Source organism: Cryptomeria japonica, chromosome 9 (genome assembly GCF_030272615.1).
Source record: "Cryptomeria japonica chromosome 9, Sugi_1.0, whole genome shotgun sequence".
In the NCBI taxonomy this organism is placed as follows: domain Eukaryota; kingdom Viridiplantae; phylum Streptophyta; class Pinopsida; order Cupressales; family Cupressaceae; genus Cryptomeria; species Cryptomeria japonica.
This window is the reverse complement of record NC_081413.1, coordinates 562,763,391-562,783,837: the sequence shown is the minus strand read 5'-3', so window position 1 is coordinate 562,783,837 and position 20,447 is coordinate 562,763,391.

The window sequence follows — 20,447 nt, the reverse complement described above, 5'->3', positions numbered from 1 at the left end:
TGATTGGTTTTGTGTTTGAGGAGTGTGGGCAAACATATATAAATTCTTTTATCATCTTTTGTGGGTCCGCATATGGATTTGTGGACGGTTTGAGTTGACATGTTGGTACACGTTTCATGTTGCATGTTATGTGACTTTTGGAAGTTGACATGAGAAATGATTTGTTTTGTTTGTGTAAATATATAAGATCTATTTGGTTAAGCATTTTGATATAGTGGATGAGTGTGAGAAGTCTATATGAGTGAATGTGCGAAATTCGGTGAATGTGATTGAAGATTTTGGTACTTCGGTAAATGACAGATTAAGAAAATAAAGAAGAGAAATAAAATAGTTGTAGAAGTCAAATTGAGCCTAACTGAAACTTCTATTTGGCATTATTAGATGCTATTCTTCATTTCATTTATTATTATAATCATTTGTAATCAATTGTAGGACAGTGAGTCCTATGGGTTGTAGCCATTTTATGTATTGGAGCAATGAGCTCTAGGCAATGAGCCTGAATGCAAGTGCATTCCTCTCTTTGTAATATTATCATACTCTTGATCAAAGTATAATAACATTGTGGGTTCAAATCCCACCATGTTTTTTTCCTTTCTAGGTTTCTACGTAAAAATCTTGGTGTTATGGTTTTGTGGTTGATTGGTTTATGTATCTACATTTTACTTTCAATCTTATGCATCTGGTGGTTTAAGAATCAGTTTAATAAGTTTGTAAATTGTAGAACACCGATTGACAAAAACAATTCCAACTACAAAGGAAATATTAGGATGACTATTTCAAGTAAAAAAGACTACCAACCAACTACTTATACAAAGTAGCATCAATTGTACTAGTAGTGCAATTGGTAGATTTTATAACACCTAACTTAAAAAGTGTGGGGGAAAGCTTGCAATAAACCATGCTAAATCTCTAAATATCTAGAGGAAGTCTACAAAATACCTTTTCTAGAAAATTAAAATCCCCTCATAAGTCTAATGAACCTATAGTCTAATGAAATTATACAAAAGTCCAAGGTCAACCATATGAAAGAAACTCCATTAATGCTAATTGAATACTTTGAATCATGGAAGTGGAGCTCCGATGAAAATTGAATCATCCATGACATATGACACAAGAATCAAAAGATACTCCCCATGTCTCCAAGTATAAACCCTAGGGTCAATGTGACAACATGTGAAACATAAAGAAAGAAAGAAGCTATCCATATTATCATGACAATCTTGAGGGTTTATTCAAATATCCTACAATGAATCGTGAATATTGCAAACAAGTGAAGATTCTTGCACAAAACTAAGATGTTGTTCCATGTAGATATTCTCATGAAGATCCCCATGCAACATTAAAATCTCTTTACATCCATATGATACACTAACCATTCTTAAGATGCAATTAAAGAGAGTGCAAGATGAATAGAATCCATCTTGGAAACAAGAGAAAACATCTACAAATAGTCAACTCCCTCAACTTGTGAAAGTCCATTTGAAACAAGACAAATCATGTACTCATTGCTATAATTATTTTCTATAGATTTGGTACAATTCACCCACTTCCATCAAACCAATTGTTTTCTCTTAGGAAGAGGTACAAGATCCCAAGTATGATTCCTTATCAAAGATGAATATTTCTTATAAATAGAATCCAATCACTCAAAATACCTAAAGCATCTAAAAAAAATGCAGGGTTAGTTGAAATGACATAACTCAAAGATCAATATGTGAAGTTTGTGAAAGAGTGCAACAAGAACCTATGGGTATCACCAACAAGAGGTCCTTGCCTCCTCAAGAGTTTTATAAGATAAACATGGAAAAGTTTGTGGGTTTGGAGGAAGTGAATCATGATAATCACCAATATCATTATCAATTACCAATAAATCCTCAAGTGATGATGAAGGTTGAGTAGGTATTGTGAAGTACTCATCAAATCGAACACGATGATGATAAAAAACCCATCATATGTCAAGATCAAACAATCTATAAGCCTTCATATCCTCACAATAACTACCAAAATCAATTGCTAACTCTTCTCTATTTCTTTATGTAAACCATCTAAAATGAATGTCCAAGCCTCACTAATAAATACTCAAAAGTAGGATATAGTAGGGGTGATCCCAAAATACTGGGTTCACTTTTTGGCCAAACTTGACACTGAAATGATCATTTTGCATCAGATCTTTACTTTCTAAAACCTATAGCAGCTAAACCATTAAGAATTTGAAGATGAAGTAAACTACTGATTTGTGATATTTTTCATATAGATTCTAAATATGTATTTTTAAAAATAATTAGAAATTAATTGTCCATATTGTTATGTAACTTTTAATAACTTAATATTTACAGTAATCAACATTTTTCAGAAGTGACATTTATTTGGTAATGCATAGCATTTTTTCTATCAAGAAGGAAATTCTAATTTTTGAAATATAGGATTGTCACACCAATATTTAGTGAATAAATATTTTTTCATAATTTTTTATTACATATGTTTTTTTTAGTTAATTTTTTAAGACAAAGTAATTGTAATTTGGACAAAGGTGTATTCTATAATGCATAAAATTTTTGTGTATGCATTTGAATTAACTTATTCATTTTGTGTTCAAACACGGATATTAATACCTAGGGAAAATATATTTTTACAATTTTTTTCTCTATTTTTTAATTTTTTCACATGTGTGAAACACAATCCTTAATGCTCGGTAAAAAAAATACATTCATAAGAAATAAAAAATAAATATTTTAAAAATTATACTATCTGGAAAGCTTATAATAAGGAAGAAATACTTTAAAAAAAACCTCTAAATGAATTTATTTGAACCCCCAAAAGCTAATGTAAAAGTGATATTTTATCAGCATTTTGATAGGTGTGAAGGAGACTCTATTGTAGCTGTGATTTAGAGTGGAGAGGTTCTATCCAAGAAATTTTGATCTAAGAGTATTTTATCTAACTCTGCTCAATTAATTACTTCAAAATGGGACCTCTTAAATCTTAAATCATAATATTTTCTAAAAAAAGTATGTTTTCAACAAAAATTAGGATGTACCAAAAAAGTACAACCTAGTATTGTGAGATCATCCTTAGGCTGACATGAGACCAAGACTCCTTAGGTTTCATATTCCATGTTGTCTTCTGAATATTGTTGATAAAATTGATAACTTTAGCTAAAAATGTTGGATCCATGTACCTAGATTAAATCATACACTTGACCATCTCTTACAGAGTCTTATTGTTTCTCTTGCTCACACTATTATAGTAAGGATTCTAAGGAATTGTGTGTTGATAGAATACCACGTTCACTACAAATCTTGAAATGCCCGATTTAGATACTCCCCTATTATTTGTGACTATTTCTAAAATGCTTTGAAGGTCCTAAAAGTGTTGAAAACCTCTCTCTTGTATTTAAAAAAGTACACCCATATCAATCATGAGAAGTCATCAATAAAAGTGAGCACATACTTGGCCCCTATAAATAAAGAAACCAAGAATGACATAAGATCACTATGAACCAAATTTAGGGGCATTGTAGCACATTTGTCCTTACCCTTAGGAAAGGGGAGACAATTTGTTTGTAGATATTGGATCTTGTTTTGTCTTTAGGCACATATAATTTTTGTAGGAGATTATTCATTGATAGGGGGTTGCATAGTGTCTCACTTAAACTCTTATGGGGTTGATCAATTGTATATTTTTTATGGATTTAGGCTTTTTGGGTATCAATGAGTCCTCCATAGGTCACCCATTATATCAGTTGTTCTTGATTTTCATTTGCATTGTCTGTTTTGGATAGGGTTTCTTTCCAAGTGGCTTAAATTCTCCTTTACTCCATTTGTGAAAGATATTTTGTAAACTAGTACCTAAAATGGTCTCATTGTTGGGACTTATACTTACATCTTTGCATGATTTGCATTCGTTTATTACTCCATAAGTTTCACTTAGAGGCGGTGTTGGTGTGAATAAGGTATTTTACCTAAATAATTAATTGGTGGTTCCTAATTACATGCTAAGTTGGGTCCTATAAGGCTTGGTTGTCAATTAGATCATATATTATGTATTTGATTTACTTCTTGTCTAGGCCATTTAATATTTGTTAAGGTTGTTATCTCATGTTATAAAATTAAGACACATGTCAACATCATGTTTAATCCTATCTTTCATTCTTGCCTGTGTAAGAAAGACCTCTTGTACACTTTGTTTTATATAGATCATAGATCATCATTTGATCATATCTCATCGATATTAATATAAAAGAATATCATCTCTTGCATTCTCTCTTGCGGAAAGTTGTCATTGTTTTTGCAAGTGATCCTAGGGTGTTCAGGTAATCTTTAGCTCCTACATTATATGCCATGTAGTATGGTACACCAATGTTTGAATATTATACTATAAGGTATACTATACAAATATGGAAGGATCTATGGGTATGTGCACTAGGTTGTGGTACCAAAAGGGGGTCTTAAGATGCCACTTTTTTCTGAAATCAATTAAGTTTGAACTTCAACGACAAATTGAAGATAGTTAGACTCCAAATTTCAAGATGAAACAAGAACAAGAGTTAGATTGCTTCAAGTCTACTTTCTAAACTACTAACATTTTTTTAAAATGGTGGAGATGAAGGGCTTCAAAAAGGGGGACCACAAATAGTGGTTCAATTTTAATGCAAAAAACATAACATAGCGTCTATTGTGGCCCCCCTAAAATGTTAACTTTTTTTTTTAATTTTTAAAATCACTTTGGTGAGAAATTAGCTAACACCTTGTAGTTTATGCGATATTTTTCAGCTAATTTTTTAATGAGTATATGATTTTTTACTATTTTTGAAGTGGACACATCCTAAAAAATAGAAATTTGAGCATGCTCCCCCCTAAAATCATTGATAACTAATCAAAAATCAAAACTTTTTTTTTAAATTGTTTAGAATGGAGTCTAGTTTCTAAAAAGGCAAGTTTCTTCAAAATCCGATGAACGTGTAAAAAACTATACCCAAAATAGTGCATGTTGGTTTTTGACCAAAAACGAACACACTAACAAAAGAAATTATAGATGAAAGCCTTAACGAAATCAAAATGTGAAAATAATTACATGCTTGGATATCTAAGAGAGAGATCGAGGTCTCTGTGGTGTTTTTTTTAGTTTTATTGAAACACGTGCAAACCTGATGGAGAGCATGGCCAAAAATATGTGAAAATTTTCTAATCCTCTGTTAAAAACACGTCTCAACCCTGAAATGGTCGTCCAACCCTTTGGGTTGGATGCCCAAGTACAATCCAATCCAAAGGGTTGGTAGTCTCCAATGCAGACCATTTGGCAAGCGCCCTATTTGGCACTTGCCAAATGAAAAAAAATGACTTTTCCCATTTGGCCAATGCCAAATTTGGTGTGCGCCAAATGAGAAAAGTCAAATTTTTTCATTTGGTGAGCGCCAAATGTCTTGCATTGTCCAATTTGAAGGTTTTGTGATGCAAATTTTTCAACTTGGGCACAAGTTATACCCATCATGAGAGGAGAATATATACATAAAATATAATATTTAAGTATAAGTCACTTTAAGTTATATTTCATGTATATATTGGCAAGATGTTTGAGAGTGGTTTCAACTCTATAGGAGTTATAATGTAGATTCTTGTTTTTAGAGGATCATATTGACTTTCATACTTAGTCAAATTTCAGTAATCAACATTCTCCTATTAGCATTCTTTAGATCCATATCTCACTATCTTTATCTTCCCTAAACTCTACACCTATCTCTCTCCCTCTCTTGTCTCTCTCACTTCTCTCTCCCCTCTCTAGGTATATCCCACCCTCTCTACCTTTCATCCCTTCCTTGTACCCTAATTTATATCCTTGACTCCCTTCCTCTCTCTTCTCTCTAACTCTCTTATTATTTCTCTCCCATCCCACTCGTTTCTCTTGTTCACTACTGATCTCTTCTATCCTCTCTCTCCCCATATCTAGCAATCTCCTTTCCTCCCTATTCACCTCACTACCTCTCCCTCCCTATATTATTACCCACCTCTCTCTCCCCCTCTAGGTTTCTCACTTATCTAATTGTCCACCCTCTATTTATCTCCCTCCCTCTTCACCTTTCTCTCCCTTTCCCCTGCCCCTATCTATTTATGAACACTCTCCCTCTCTTCTCTCTCTCCAAACCTAGATCCATCTCCTCATTCTCTAGGTCTCTCACTCCCTCCATTTCTACCTCTCTATCCATCCCCTCTTACTCATCTCTTTGTTCTTCTATCTCTTCTCTTCTCTCTCCCTTCCTTTCTTCTCCTCTCCATTTATATCTCCTTTCCCCACTCTCTCATTATCTCTCTTCGTCTCTTATTCTCTAGCTTCATTGTCTAGTTGATTAAATCTACAACCCGCCCTCTCTCTACCCTCTCTAGGTTTCTCCCTCCCTTCCTCTCCACCTATCTACCTTTTCATATAGGTCTCGTTACCCACCTCTCTTTATCCTCCTCTGTCTATCTCACTCCTCTCTCGAAATGTAGGTCTCTTGCCTATCTATATGTCCCCTCTATAGTTCTCTCTCTCCCTCTCTATCTCTCTCCCCCTCCTCCTTAACATACGACCCATAACAACACTAAGTGGTGTCCTAAGGGGTCACAGGACATCATATGACCCCTTAGGATGTAATATGATCCCTAACAACACCTAAGGAGTCATATGGTGCCCTAAGGGCACACCATATGACACCTTAGGACACAATACAACCCATAATGACACCATATGATGTCCTCAGGGGTCATATGGTGTTCTAAATGGTCATAGGACACCATATGACCCCTTAGGACACAATATGACCCTTAATGACACCTAAGGGGTCATATTATGTCCTAAGGGGTCATATGACACCATATGACCCCTTAGGACACAATATGATCCTTAACGACTCCATATGACCTCTTAGGACACCATACAACCCATAACGATACCATATGGTGTCCTAAGGTATCATAGGACACCACATGACCCCTTAGGACACCATACGACCCATAACAACACCATATGGTGTCCTAAGGGGTTACAGGACACCAGATGACCCCTGAGGACACCATATGACCCATATTGACACTATATGGTGTGCTAAGGGGTCATATGGTGTCCTAAGGGGTCATAGGACACCATATGACCCTTTAGAACACAATATGACCCCTAACAATGCCTAAGGGGTCATATAGTATCTAAACGGGTCATAGGACACCATATAACCCCTTAGGACACAATATGAACCCTAACGACACGTAAGGGGTTATATGGTGTCCTAAGGGGTCATATAACACTATATGAACCCTTAGGATACCATATGGTGTCGTTATGGGTTGTATGGTGTCCTAAGGGGTCACATGGTGTCCTAAGAGATCATAGGAAACCATATGACCCCTTAGGACACCATACAACCCATAACGACACCATATGGTGTCCTAAGGGGTCATAGGATACCATATGACCCATTAGTACACAATATGATCCCTAATGACACGTAAGGGGACATATGGTGTCCTATGGAGTCATAGGGCACCATATGACCCTATAGGACACAATATGATGCATAACAACACCATATTGTGTCGTAAGGGGTCATATGGTGTCCTAAGGGGTCATAGGACATACTATGACTCCTTAGGACATAATATGATCCCTAACAACCCCTTAGGGGGTTATATGACACCATATGACCTCGTAGCACACTATACTACCTATAATGACACCATATGGTTTCCTAAGGGGTCATATGGTGTCCTAATGGGTCATTGAACACCATATGACCCCTTAGCACACCATAAGACCCATAATGCCATCATATGGTGTCCTAAGGGGTAATAGGACCCAATATGACCCTTTAGGACACAATACGACCTATAAAAACATCATGTGATGGCTCATATGGTTTCCTACAACATATGACCCATAACGACACCATATTGTAACCTAAGGGGTCATATGGTGCCCTAAGGGGTCATCAGACACCATATGACACCTCAGGACACCATATGACTCATAATGCCACCATATTGTATCCTAAGGGGTCATATGGTGTCCTAAAGGGTCATAGGACACAATATGACATTTAACGACCCCTTAGAGGGTCATAGGACACCACATGACCCCTTAAAACACCATATAGCCCATAACAACACCATATGGTGTCCTAAGGGGTCATACAACACCATATGACCCCTTAGCACATCATACGACCCATAAAGGAACCATATTGTGTTCTTCATCTGACACCATATGACTCCTTAAGACACCATATGACCCATAAAGACACCATATGGTGTCCTATAGGATCATATGGTGTCCTTAGGGGTCATAGGACACCCTATGACCCCTTAGGACACAATATGATCCCTAACAACACCTAAGGGGTCATATGTTGTCCTAGGGGTTCATAGGACACCATATAACCCCTTATGACACAATATAACCCCCAACGACACCTAAAGGATCATATGGTGTCTTAAGGGTTCATAAGACACCTAATGACCACTTAGGACACCATACAACCCATAATGACACCATATGGTTTCCTAGGGGGTCATATCATGTCCTAAGGGGTCATATGACCCCTTAATAATAGAGAGATATGGTGACCTTGAGAATGGAGAGAGACAATAAGAGACTAAGGAAGATATATGAGAGAGTCATATAGCGTTTCATGACCCCTTAGAACACCATATGACCCCTAACAACACCATATGGTGTCCAAAGGGGTCATATGGTTTCCTAAGGGGTCATATGATGTCCTAAGGGGTCATATGGTGTTCTATGATCCCTTAGGACACCACATGACCCCACATGACACCATATGCCCCCTAATAACACCATAAGGTGTCCTAAGGGGTCGTTAGAGGTTATATGGTGTCCCATGGGGTCATATGGTGTTCTATAACCTCTCAGGATACCATATGACCCCTAACAACACCAAATGGTGTCCTAAGGGGTCAGATGGTGTCCTATAGGGTCATATGGTGTTATATGACCCCTTAGGATACCATATGACCCCTAACATCACCATATGGTGTCCTAAGGGGTCATTTGGTTTCCTAAGGGGTCATATGGTGTTCAATGACCCCTTAGGACACCATATGACCCCATACAACACCATATAATCTGTAACAACATATGGTGTCCTAAAGGGTCATATGATGCTCTATGACCCCTTAAGACACCAGATGACCCCTAATGACAACATATGGTGTCCTAAGGGGTCATATGGTGTTCTATGACCCCTTGGGACACTATATGAGCCCTCCGAACACCATATGACCCCTAGAAACACCGTATGGTCTCCTAAGGGGTCATATAATGTTCTATGTCCCCTTAGGACACCATATGACCCCATACAAAACTATATGACCCCTCACGACACCATATGGTGTCCTAAGGGGTCATAGAACACCATATGACCCCTAGTGACATCAGATGACCCAATAGGACACCATATGGTGTTGTTAGGGGTCATAGAACACCATATGACCCCTAACAACACCATATTACCCCTTAGGACATCATATGACCCCTAATGACACCATATGGTGTCGTTAGGGGTCATATGGTGTCATAAGGGATCATATGGTGTCCTAATGGGCCATAGAATATCATATGACCCCTTAGGACACCATATGATTCCTAATGACACCATATGACCTCTTAGGACACCATATGACCCCTAACAACACCATATTGTGTCTTGAGGGGTCATAAGGTGTCACAAGTGGTCATGTCATGTATTAGGATGTTAAAATGGGTCATATGGTGTCCTAGGGTGTCAAAGAACACCATATGACCCCTTAGGACACAATATAGTGTCGTGAGGGGTCATATGGTGTCGTATGGGGTCATATGGTGTCCTGAAGGCTCATATGGCATCCCAAGGTGTCATAGAACACCATATGACCCCTTAGGACACCATATGTTTTCATTAGGGGTCATATGGTGTCCCAAGGGGTCATAGAACACTATATGACCTCTTAGGACACTATATGGTGGCGTTAAGAATTATTTGGTGTATGGGGTCATATGGTGTCCTAAGGGGTCATAGAATACCATATGACCCCTTAGGACACCATATGACCCCTTAGGAAATCATATGACCCCTTAGAACACCATATGGTGACGTTAGGGGTTATATGGTGTCCTAAGGGGTCATAGAATACCACATGACCCCTTAAGACACTATATGATCCCTTAGGACACTATATGACATCTTCTAAGGGTTAATATGGTGTCTCAAGGGGCCATAGAACACCATATGACCCCTAATGACACCATATGATCCCTTACGACACCATATGACCCCTTAGGACACCATATGGTGGTATTAGGGGTCATATAGTTTCCTAAGGGGTCATAGAACACCATATGATCCCTTATGACACCATATGACCCCTTAGGACACCATATGGTGTTGTTAGGTGTCATATGTTGTCCTAAGGGGTCATATGGCATCCTAATGGGTCATAAATACCATATGACCCCTTAGGAGACCATATGACCCCTAACGATAGTATATGACCCCTTAGGACACCATATGACCCCTAACAACACCATATGGTGTCTTAAGGGGTCATATGGTGTTCTATGACCCCCTAGGACACCATATGACCTCTTTTAACATCCTAATACATGACATGACCACATGTGACACCATATCATGTCTTTAGGGATCATATGGTGTCTAATGGGGTCATATGTTATTCTATGACCCATTTGGGAACCATATGACCCCTTAGGACATCATATGGCCTCTAACGACACCATGTGACCCCTTAGGCACCATATGACCCGTAAGGACACCATATGGTGTCGTTATGGGGTATATGGTGTCATAAGGGGTCACAGAACACAATATGACCCCTTAGGACACTATATGATGTTGTTAGGGGTCATATGGTATCATTAGGGGTCATATGGTGTCCTAACGGGTCATATGATGTCCTTAGGGGTCATAAAACACCAAATTACCCCTTAGGATACCATATGACCCCTTAGGACACCATATGGTGTCATTAGGGCTCATATGGTGTTCTAAGAGATCATATGGTATCCTAAGGGGTCATAGAACACCATATGACCCCTTAGGACACCATATGACCCATAGTGACACCATATGACCCCTTAGGACACCATATGACTTGTAACGACACCATATGTTGTTCTTAGAGGTTATATCATATCCTAAGAGGTCATATGGTGTCCTAAGATAGATAGTAATGGTTTCCTAAGGGATCATATGACCCACCATGCTCCTGCACATACCCAAATGGGTTACATAGAGATATAAGATACCTAGAGGGGGAGAGAGGCGTGAGAGACCTAGATAGGGTGAGAGAGAGAGAGAGAGGGTTGAGATAGATGGAGGGGGATAGAGAGAGGTTAGTAATGAGATATGGATGGAGATGTAGAGAGGTGGAGAGGGAATGAGGGAGAAACCTAGAGAGGGTTAGAGAGGGTGTGATGGAAAGCTGATGATATAGACGGTAAAGAGAGAATAAGAATTAGTAGGGAAGGGAGAGAGAGATGGGGATAAGGAGGGAGATGGAGCTAGAGAGGGAGAGGGGAAGAAAATAATGGAGATGCCTATAAATGGGAGGGAGGGAAAAGTGGAGAGATGAAAGAATAAAGAGAGAGAAGAGTATGAGGGGATTGAGGGAGAGATAGACATGGAGGGACTACAATACCTAGGGAAGGAGGTGATGGAGAGGTGGGGGGGAAGCGAGAAGAGGAGGAGAGAGTTCAAAAATAAATAGGGGTAAAGGGGGAGGGAGAGAACTAGAGAGGGGACAAATAGATAGGTGAGAGAACTATATTGGGAAAGAGAGATGAGAGACCTAGATGACAAGAGAGAGGAATGAGATAGATAGAGGGGGGGAGAGAGAGGTGAGTAATGAGACATGGTCCAAAGGTAGATAGGTGGAGAAGAAGGAAGTGGTAAACCTAGAGAGGTGAGAGAGAGTTGATGACCTAGAATGTAGAGAGAGAGAATAAAAGAGGAAGAGAATAAAAAAGTGGGGGAGTGAGATATATATGGGGGTATGTATGGATGGGGAGGTAGAGAGGGAGAGGGGAAGAAATGAAGGGAGAAACCTAGAGAAGGGGGGGAGGGAGAAGAGAAGAGATAGAAGAACAAAGAGAGGAGTAAGAGGGGATGGATGGAGAGGTAGACATGGAGGGAGTGAGAGACCTATGGAAGGAGGAGATAAAGAGGTTAGGGGAGGAAGAGAAAAGGATGGAGTTCATAAAGGGATATGGTTAAGGAGGAGAGAGAGAGAGGTAGAGAGGGACATAGAGAACTGTAGAGGGGGCATATAGATAGGTGAGAGATCTAGATGGATAGAGAGGTGTGAGATAGATAGAGGGGGATAAAGAGGGTTGGGTAACGAGACCCCTATGGAGAGGTAGATAGGTGGAGAGGAAGGGAGGGAGAAACATAGAGAGGGGAGAGAGGGTGGGATGGAGAGGTAATGACCTAGACAATGAAGATAGCGAATAAGAGAGGAAGAGAGAAGATGAGAGAGTGGGAGAGGGAGATAGAGAGGGAGAGAAGAAGAAAGGAAGGTAGAAACCTAGAAAGGGGAGTGAGGGAGAATAGAAGAGATAGAAGAATAAAGAGATGAGTAAGAGGAGATGGATAGAGAGGTAGACGTGAAGGGGCTGCGAGACCTAGAGAATGAGGAGATAGATAGGTTTGGAGAGATAGAGAGAGAGAAAAGAGGGAGAGAGTTCATAAATAGATAGAGGTAAGGAGAAGGGAGAGAAAGGTGGAGAGGGAGGGAGAGAACTAGAGGGTGGACAATTAGATAAGTGAGAAACCTAGAGGGGTAGAGAAAGGTGGGTAATAATATAGGGAGGGAGAGATAGTGAGGTGAATAGTGAGGGAGGGACAACCCTAGATATGGGGAGAGAGAGGATAAAAGGGATAGATAGTGACCAAGAGAAAGGAGTAGGAGGGGAGAGAAACAATAAGGGAGTGAGAGAGAAGAGAGAAGGAGAGAGTCAAGGATAAATAAGTGAGAGAGACAAGAGAGGGAGAGAGATAGGTCTAGAGTTTGGGGAAGATAAAGAGAGTGAGATACATAGCTAAATAATGCTAATGGGATCATGTTGATTACTGAAATTTGACATGCCGATTACTGAAATTTGACTATTTGAAATTTAATATGATCCTCTAAAAACTAGAATCTACATTATAAGTCCTATAGAGCTATACATAAATGTTATATTTCATGTATATATTCTCCTTCGGGGGTGGATTTAACTTGTGCCGAGATTGAAAAATCTACACACTTACAAAACCTTCACATTGGACAATGCAGAACATTTGGTGCTCGCCAAATGCAAAAAAATGACTTTTCACATTTGGCGAGTGCCAAATTTGGCATGCTCCAAATGTGAAAATTCAAATTTTTGCATTTGGCGAGTGCCAAATTTGGCACGTGCCAAATGTGAAAATTCAAAATTTTGCATTTGGCGAGCGCCATATTTGGCGCTCGCCAAATGGTTTGCTTGGGAGAATACCAACCCTTTGGGTTGGATTTGCCTTTGGCATCCAACCCGTAGGTTTGGATGACCTTTTCATGCCAATGATGCATTTTTATGAAAAAGTAAAAAGTGGCACCTTTTTGGTACCACAACTTGGTGCACTTACCCCTATGATTGACTCATATTTACTCACCATATACTAAATGGTGTTTCCAAGGAAGGAGATTGACTTATTAATGTATTGTGAGAACAACTTCTCGCAAATGTCAAAGACAGAGAGATGAGTGGTGGATACTAGTTTAAGAATGTGACCCTATTATAATATGTGTTACATTTTATTTTGTTAACAATTTAATAGCTTTTGCATTAAAAGCATGGATACAATAGACCCATATAGCTACACAAAATAAGGAACATGTTAATAATTTTAAAAATACCATATCACGAAAGAAGGTTCACTAGTGGTTCTTTAAGGGTTTTCAAATCCAAATGTAGACTAGAGAACACATTTATATTTATGATAAAAAATGTGTAAATGATATTACATTTGTAAAAGATATAGACTATGTATTTGTGGAAGCAATAAAACCATAAATGTCCTGATTATTGTAGTTACCACATGAAGTAGATGATTGTTTTCTAGAGGCTAATGGAAGGGAACCCTTGGTGCTTTTGAAGGAATCAAATAAGAAAATTTTGGAACATACAATAAATTAATGGATAAATAAAGTATGTAAAAAGATGCATAAAGTTTAAAGAAACATAATGAAATTCTATATCAAAAGCCACACATTGTTAAATATTAAAACCAACACCAATAATAATGGAATATTTGACCCCTCAATATTATTGGAAAGAGTTCAACCACTAGTGTGCCACTCTAAGTGACTCAAATTGGTATTCCCAAGATTTGAAATTAGAGACTTTAGAACACATAAGGCATGGATAAAAGGAAACTAGAGAAAAGTTGCCATAAAGGTAAAAGCACAAAACTATGTCACGTTTTAAGCCAACTTATCAGCATAAATGAATTTAAGTAATTTTAACGAAAAATTAATTTTAGTCAAACATATGGTCTATAGAGATGCATTATAGCTATCTTATATATGGGCCACAACTTTTCCAATTAGAAGTGTCTACTAAATGTATATTTATGCCACTTTGGGTCTAATTACCAATTTGTTTTTTTGTTTTTGAAAAACTCGATTTTTAACAACTCCTACTCTGATAAACAATATTTTTTTTTAAAATGTAAAAATATCCTTTCATAGATCTATATCTGAATTTTTGGAAACATATATCTTTTAATATTTTAATTTATTTTTTATATTTTTGTATTTTATTTTTATTGAAAGTAGGTCATCAACACTAAAATATAAGGTTGATTATCTTGTAAAGGAAAAATACTAAAATTTATTTGAAATTTTTGGGAAAAATAAATGCACTAGAGAAAAGAGTCAAAATCAAGATCATATAATTCTTTTCTAATCTAGATAAATAATTAAGAAAAAAGGTGACACCAAATGGAAAGAGTTATATTTCAGTACATGCAACTTTCCAAATTTATTGAAAAATATATATATACATAAAAAATAGTTTAAAATATTTTTTTGCACTAAAGTTTCAAGTTATCAAAAAACTAAATTATAGGGTTTACTTTATAAGAAAGTATAAAATAATTTTTTAAATTCTAAAAAATTACAAACGTAAAATACAAAAAAAAAACATTTTATTAGTTTATATCATTTTAAAATTTAAAACATATATTTCACTTTCTAGATTTAACTTAAAAAGTTGAATCAACATTAGCCATTTCCTTTATAAAAGTGTGACACAACTTTGTGCTTTTACCCATAAGTTCTCGCAAACCACACCATATCAAAATACTAATATAATATAATATAAAAAATAATCACCAGTAATGGATACCACAATACCTTTAACTCTTGTTTTACAAACTAATAAGTATTTGAGAATAATATAGCAAAATAAAACCATGAATTAATTTACTAATATTGAAGATCAAGATTAATATATTGATTACCAGAAGTAGAAGCAAAAGAAAAAGGAGGCGTGAGCAATGCAAATAGAAGAAACCCATATATACACTTCGCCATGTAACTGCATATCTAGTCTATTCTATTCCTATCCTGTGATATATATATATGTGTGTGTGTGTGTGTGTGTGTGTGTGTGTGTGTGTTTGTACACACACATACATATATGTAAATACATATATATATATATATGTGTGTGTGTGTGTGTGTGTGTGTGTGTGTACACACATACATATATGTAAATACACACACAGATATATATATATATATATATACACACACACACACACACATATATACATATATACATGTATATATGTATGTATATATGTACACACACACACACACACACATATGGGACACCAACAACTCTCCTTTGTGTGTTCCACCAGATCTTGTTTATTTATTGTTACATTCAACTGATTTAAATATTCTTTTGGAATACTTAAATTTACGGCGATACCAAATAGTATGAAATTATTTTAATTGTTAATATCTAAATGTGATTATAGATCATAGGGGAAATAGACCATTATATTCTATTAATTTTTTTTAATCATATATGATGAAGATAATCGGTAGTAGTAACCCATTTAGTATATTAGCTAATATTATGTCATTATATTTTGTTTGAAATTTTAAAACTTCTAATTACAACTTATTACCTTACCTTACATTAGCACATACTCTATTAACTAATACCAAATATAATTTTTTGATATAATGTTACCCTATATTAGCACATACCCTATTTAGTTTCTATCATCCAACAAATAGATTCAAATATTATAGATACTTGTATTTCCCTCTCTTTCAACAGAGTTAGAATATGTTTTAATCATTTTTCATTACAATGTAAGTATTTTCTCTAACATTATATATATATATATATTAGAATGGTCTTTATAGTAAAACATGACATCCTCTAATTAATAAAATATTACATAGCGCTTTACCATGATATGATCCTATTTTGGTCTTAACTAAATATTGCCAGTTCACCAACACCTTATGTTCTTTCTATAGTTAAGAAATTATATATAAACTAAAATAGATTTTACAACCCTATTCATATAGATTGTTTCATATTCAAACCATTATGGGGCCTTTCACCACTAAATTTCTTAATTTAAACCAATTTAATATATAGGTAAATTTTCATTAATTTTTAGAGTTTATTGAATTCATTTTTTACTTTTAATTTTAAATTTTGTTGTAGTGCTAGTCATCAAAGAACCATCAATTGAATGGATTGTGGAGATTTTTACTTTATGTTTTAGCAAGATAAATTTGCTAAACTATGTGATTGTGAATAATTTGATATATAATTACTAGTGAAATCAAGCATGATGAATTTAACAAGTACACCATTTTCCTTCTTGTGGAGATCAATGTATGATACATGCATCTATAGTATGCGAACTATAAATAATTCTATTTGTGCTAGTAATTAGACACACATTAATTTAAAAATTTATGATTGTTATTATAATTATGCATAAAGTGCCTAAATTAACTATAACTCACTATTTCCCTAATCAAAACTATAACTCGTTATTGTCCTAGCATAACCTTAGATAACTGGTATGTTCCTTATGAATCTATAAACTTTATGGAAGTTTTTCATCAATATTGAACACTTGATCTCATGGCTCATAAAGAATGATATCTTCAAATATCTTTTGTGTATAATTATAGGTGTAGCTATTAATAATTAATTTTATAAGTAATACTACTAGAATAAGTAACGTATTCTTGTCTCTAATGAGTCTATATTAAATGAATAGTAATATGATCAATAGTAGTGTTTTAGTGGATGTTACTAACTATTAGAGTCTCACTAGTCTTTATTGAGAGGATTAGATGTTTGAGTCCATGTATAGTCAACACAAAGACCTAAAAACTATTAGTGTAACTAATTGTCACACTTTATCTTTTAAGTTTACTAATCAAAATAGGATAATGAGTACAAGTCATTCCATTACCATAAAATGCCCAAAGAAGCCAAGAATCTAGATGCAACACCCAAAGGCGAATGGTCACAAGAAAAACATAGCCAATAAAAACACAAAGTACATTATCAAAAACCAAAAAACCAACCAACAACCAAAAATATCCTAGGCACAACCTAAGTTTCATCTAGGGGATACTTTTTGAGATTCTTAATAGGGGTGTCAAGAATCCCTTCCTACAATATCTTGATGAATGGATAAGGGTACTCACTCTAACACTGCTTCCCATGGATGCCATCCTTTATTTCTATTTATGCACGATAATTGACCATCCAATCATGAGGTTTGTTGCATGATCTTTTTGATATGGGAAATCTTCACCTACTCAAGCTCCATAATCACCCATTTTGCACTATACAAAAGGGCCTCTAACCTCCATTCTTCCAATTTTCACCCCTCCAAATATTTGATGATAAAACTGAATAACCTTCAATCCACATATTCTTCCATCATTTCTCTCTTGCAATCATGAGCCCCCACAACAATGCATCATCGTCTACCTTATTATTTAAATTTGTCTAGAGGTGCACAATGAAAGTACCAATTGGCTAGACTTTATTATCCCTAAACATTCATTCCCCACCAACCAAACTAGGAATATGTTTAGAAACCCCATCAAAGTTGAATTTAATACAACTATAATAGGGGAAAAGACAATGTAAAATATTAGGGGTCCTCTACTTGCAGTCATCTGATGAATTTTAAACCAAGGGAAAAGAGGCCAAGCATCCCCCAAACCTTCTCACTGCTATAAATTTCTCTATTACTGCTCTTCTAGATTTCTCTAAGCTCCACTATAGAGCTCTCGATCATATCCCAAACCAACTCCAAGCCTCTATGTTTATTCTAGAAGACCCTCATATTCCTCTCAATCTAGATATTCCACCAGAATTTGAATATTAAAAGGCCAACTTTACAAGAACCGAGTGATTCTCTTGAAAGAAAATTCCATCTTGAAAGAAAAGTGAACCAAAGCTGCTAGGAAAAATGTTAATGTAGGAAAAGATGGTCATTTTCCTCTTCATAGGATTTGCACATAACACATAGATGACCCCTCTTTGACCATCACCCTAAGCCTATCCTATGTAAGAGCCCTTCTATGACCAGCAATCCAAAGAAAGTCACTGATTTAAACCATAGGTTCTTTGTTGCCCAATCGACCTTAACAAAGTTGCCTCTAAAAATGGTTTTGATAGAGACTTGGAAATTGCCTTTATTCCCCCAAAACATGTTTTGTATTCCCTAGCAAGGCCAAACAATGACCATTTATCCAATTCAAACTAAATCTGTTAGGATAGCCGGTGAACAAATGAGAGGGGGGGGGGGGGGGGGGTGAATCCATTGTTAACAGATTATAACTTTTAATCCACAATATAACCTTAAACAGATAAAGTAACAGTACAGATGCCAGTAGGAATAGATGTCAATAAATAATACAACTTAACAATTAACTGGATAATCAATGTAAACAAACCATACCATATAACACCATGATTTGTACGTGGAAAACCCAGAAAGGGAAAAAACATGGTGGGAAACCTACCCACAATCAGATGATACTTCTACAGAAAGTATGTGTTACAATGAGGGGCCTACACTTGCAGGAAGGCACACTGTCTAGAGCATATTTCTCATTACAAAAGAGTCTCACAAATTATAGAGAGGCTACAAACTTCTCAAGATAAATGGACAACAATCCAATAGAGTGAATTGCTGGAAATAGCATCTACCATGCTTGATTATGGTCCAGGTTAAGCTCTATATTAGAGGACTCAATCCTCTTCTGAATCCAATCCAATCACCAATGATTGATCAACTCCTTTGCCTGAGTGATATTACAATATTCACACATTACATTCCTTGAGCATGACCTTCCCAATAACCATGATACTTTACGAAGAGTTTTACCTCTTATTTAGATAAACCTTAAGGCCTAAACCAATTAGGTTGCCACCTAAAAATATTACAATAAGTTCATTGCATAATTCCTTTTTACAATGATATGCCATGTCAACTTACAATCAAAACAATAATAGAAAATCCATAAAACATCTCGAAACAACCAGTTAACGTGTAGAGTACACGCTAGCATGATTCCGGTCCATAACCTAGATAGGTACTAGACCTATTTTGGGTCCACCATGCCAAAGCAATTGAAACACGATCAACAAACATCTTCAACATCCTAAAATCCATCTAGAAGTTGCACCAACACCACTTATGCATCTTGTCACAATTCCTCATTGAAATATCTACCGGTAAAGCCTTAAACCAGCATCGGTAAGGGTTTACTAGTGTGTATGATAACATCCAATTACTAAGCCAATACCAACTACCCAAAACATGCTTATGGAGCATATAACACATAAAATCCAATATACTTTGTTGATCCAAACATGCAGGAAGTTCCAAACAGATAACCTCTTCTGTTGGTAACACTAGATCTTATATTAGTAACCCATCTACTAGTAACCATCCATATCAACTAGTGTAAACATGTCTGTCAGTAACAACTAGTGTTGACATCAATGAAAAAACATCAATGCCACACATAATCAATTCATCCATAATGCCAACAATCTCCCCCTTTGGCATTGATGGCAACACTAGATGTGAAAAACTTCTAAGTACCAAGAAGTGTCAAAACAAGTCTCCCCCTGAGAATGATATCCCTGTAAGGTTCTGAACAAATCTCTCTCTCCAGTGTATAAATTTTTTATATTTTCACATCAATATCTCTCCCCCTTTGACATCAATGCCAAAAACCTGACAAAAATATCAAAGTAATGATATAAACCTCTAAATCTCAAAGCTGACTAGTCCTCCTTAGTAGTAACACCATTCATCAGTGCCAGAATGAATAATGTTCCTGATAATGCATACTGGACTGGTGACA